Source organism: Leptonychotes weddellii, chromosome 14, assembly GCF_054177405.1.
Source record: "Leptonychotes weddellii isolate Sample4059 chromosome 14, ASM5417740v2, whole genome shotgun sequence".
NCBI classification, from domain to species: Eukaryota; Metazoa; Chordata; class Mammalia; order Carnivora; family Phocidae; genus Leptonychotes; species Leptonychotes weddellii.
The window spans coordinates 50,346,704-50,350,265 of NC_138382.1; the positions used below are offsets into that span (position 1 = coordinate 50,346,704).

General features: G+C 52.9%; 1 long non-coding RNA gene across 3 annotated transcripts in view; it reads left to right on the forward strand.

The window, feature by feature from the left end:
* The first annotated feature begins 618 nt into the window (after positions 1–618).
* Positions 619–3,562, forward strand: part of LOC115938608 (uncharacterized) — an 8,538-nt gene continuing 5,594 nt past the window's right edge. The window contains exons 1-2 of one of the 3 annotated variants that reach the window (XR_014140060.1): positions 619–762; positions 2,412–2,789. This is a non-coding gene — a long non-coding RNA (uncharacterized LOC115938608). Of the gene's footprint in view, positions 2,790–3,562 lie in introns of all 3 variants that reach the window. The other 2 variants (XR_014140059.1, XR_014140061.1) reach the window with 2 other exon arrangements.

Consider the following 3,562-nt stretch of genomic DNA (forward strand, 5'->3'; position numbering starts at 1 on the left):
TTATTCAGTGAATAAATATTGAGTGCTGACCATGTGCTAAGAACTATTCCAGATGCTGGGGACATGGCAGGGAACCAAACACGAGTCTTGCACATGCTCCCTGTTGGGGGAGGCTGACCACAAGTAAAATAAGGGAAGCATTTAGTCCATCAGGTGGATAAGGCTATTATGGAGAAAAGTCCCACTGGAAAGGAGAATCGGGAACATGGCTGTGGTGGGGTAGGAATTGTAGTTTTCAATAAGGTGCTCAGAGATGGTTTCACTGAAGAGATGATGAAGGACTGAAAGAGGTATGGAAATGGCAGGTGCAAAGGCCCTGAGGCTGGAGCACATATGGGGTTTCAGGGAACACAAGGAGGCCAAGGAGCCGGAGTAGAGTGAGAAAGGGCTAGAGATGGAGGTAGAGAGGTAGAGGGTCTGGGGTAGGGGCACATAGAGCTTTGAAGGTCAATTGGGGCCTTTACTGTGAATGATGAAGAAGCCACTGGGGGGTTTTGAACAGAGCAGTGATATGATCTGACATGTTTTAAAAGGATCACTGGAGGTGCCGTGTTGACCACAGATTGCAGGGAAAACAAGGAGAGCTTGATCCTGATAATGCCAACATCAAAGGTGAGTGGAGAATGAGAATTCTATAAGGACGCTAAGGAGAAGCAGCTGAGAAGGACGAAGACCTGAGAGGGAGGAGTCAAGAAGCCAAGGCAGGCAGAAGTTTGCAAAGGAAGGAGCCATCGGCAGAGTCAAGTGCTTCCAAGAAGTCAGGTAAGAGGACTGAGAAGTATCCCCTGGCTGAAGCCATGGGTCCCTGGAAACTTGGTAAGGGCAGTTTGTGCAGATGGGTAGGGACGGAAGCCAGACCACCGTAGGTTGAGAGCACCACTTAATCCCCCCAAGCCCCGGGTCTGTATATTGATCCTAGAGTTGAGAGACCTTGGGAGGAAAGCAGGAAGGCACATTATGAGGAACTCGGAGAGCCTCTGGTCTCCCCACTCAAGCAGAGGGGTGGACCGAGTAGCAGTCCAAGGCCACAGGGCTCTGTGGTGCGGGAGCGTGGCCTGGAGTACAGGTCTCCTGGCCCCCAGCCAAGTAGCTTCCCAAGTGTACCAGCATAAGGTTAGTGCCACCACAAACGAACCCCCAAGTTGAGGGGTCAACACAATAACCGTTTATTTCTTGCTTAACCTTGGTTAAGCAATTAACCAGTGGTTAACCGATGGTTAATTTCTTGTAATAATCTAACGCAGGTGTCTGGTTAACTGGCATCTGTCTTCCACGAGGAGATTCAGAAGCACGGGTTCCTTCCATCTTGTGACTCCTTAACCATTTTTGTTCTGCATTCCTTTAAGAAGCTACTGAAAGCTACTAGAAAAAAACTGCACACGTGCCCATCCACACAAAATTTTGCACACTTTCAAGAGGCTCATAGGCCCCATGAATCTATCAACAGAATCCCTAGGGGTCCACAGACCCAGGTGAAAACCCCTGTGTGGGTCCTTAGAGACCTCCCTGTCAGTTGGTAGGTGGGGACAAGAGTGTGAAATAGGCCCACCTACTTTTTAAAAAATTTTTTAGAAAGAGAGAGAGTGTGTGCACCAGGTGAAGAGCAGAGAGAGAGGGAGAAAGAGAAGCTCAAGCAGACTCCCCGCTGAGTGAGGAACCCGCCATGGGGCTCGATCTCATGACCCTGAGACCATGACCTGAGCCGAAATCAAGAGCCGGATGCTTAGCCGACCGAGCCACCCAGGCGCCCCCCACCTACTTCTATAAAGCTCTGGCTTCCATTCAGTCCACTGGCCAAAATGACCTGACCCAGCCGATGGTGCCAGGGGAGGCTGGGAGATGTAGTTACGGGGACAGTGACACTGTGGGGAGGTCCGCTGGGGTCAGCGGACAGCTCGGCCCAGCTCTGACACGGTGTGCCCAACGATTACAGTGCTTCTCACAGAGATATTTTTAGGGTTTCATCCTCCCATGGACCATTTACTCCCTACCTTCCAACCATGTTCATGTTATTCTTTCCCCTCCAAGTTCTGCCCAATTTCTCAGAGCCCCGCTGAGGGTCCGTCTCCTCCAGGATGCTGTCTCTGGCCCCTTTGAGCTCATAATGCCCACCCTTCATTTAGTCTTGTTCTGTGACAGCTTCTTTCTGTTAGCATATAATGAAATGGGTCTGATTTTTTTTTTTTTTTAAGATTTTATTTATTTCAGACAGAGTTAGCGAGAGAGAGCGTGAGCGGGGAGGAGAGGGAGAAGCAGGCTCTCCACTGAGCAGGGAGCCCGACCTGGGGCTCGATCCCAGGACCCTGAGATCATGACCTGAGTCGAAGGCAGTCGCTTAACCGCTTAACTGACTGAACCACTCAGGCGCCCTGGGTCTGATTTTATGTCCCACTGGATTGCGTCTTCCACAGACCCCCAGTGTGTCTGCTCCGTCGTCCTGTGCTCCTGCCCCACAGCCTCAGCATCCCTTCCAGGGTGGCCAGTGCATGTCCACTCATTCACGGCAGGCTCAGGACCGCAGGGCTGATGAGGAAAATGCAGGCTCTGAGAGTAGAGGAAGCGGCCCGGACTCCGGACTGTGGCGCAGCTTGACCTTGGCTCTGAGTCTTCAACTCCAAAGCTGAGGCCCATTCTGCCCCGGGGACGACGCGGTACCTCTGGCAGGACAGAGACAGGTCCTGGCTTGATGCCACTGGCGGCTGTGGGGGCTGTGAGCGGCCACAGGCCCCTCAGCACGGAGCAGAGTTGGTGCTCTGCGGATGTGGGTGTGCGTGGGTTTAGGAGCCGAGGTAAGAGAAGCTTCTTTGCCACCCCCCCGGCCCCAACAATGATTTTTTCCTCTTCCCTCGATAGCCAACCAGGCCCCTAATATCATGGGGAGATTTAGGCACGAGAAAGACAGCAGAGTGAAAGGGGGCACAGCCTGTCGCCTGGCTGCATACACCCCTGAGCCCCTGGATGCAGTCGTGGCTGAACTGAGGTAGCCCCACACTCCAGGGGACCGAGGCCAGTCCCACCCAGCCAAGTGTGGGCAGCCACTCTCTCTCCGCTTCTGCCCTGGCTGATGGGGGCTCCCACATTCTGAATTCATTATTCAGCTGCAGACACCAAGCCACTTTAGCTTCCCTTAATTAATTAAAATACCACACAAGAATCATTCTCTGATTTAACATTCAGGAGGCCCTGGCAAAGGCTGGGAACGAGGAAATTCATTAGAGGGGACAGTTCACTCTCGACTGATTTGTGCATTCTTACTAATTTTTCCTGTGTCATCCAGCCCTGGGGGAGAGGGGAGGGCAATGTTTTTTCAAGATATAGGGTTAATTTGCTCAGAGTCGCCGCCGCCATGGCCAGCCAGTCGCAGGGCATCCAGCAGCTGCTGCAGGCCGAGAAGCGGGCCGCCGAGAAGGTGTCGGAGGCCCGCAAGCGAAAGAACCGGAGGCTGAAGCAGGCCAAAGAAGCAGCTCAGGCTGAAATTGAACAATACCACCTGCAAAGAGAGAAGGAGTTCAAGGCCAAGGAAGCTGCGGCTCTGGGATCCCATGGCAGCTGCAGCACCGAA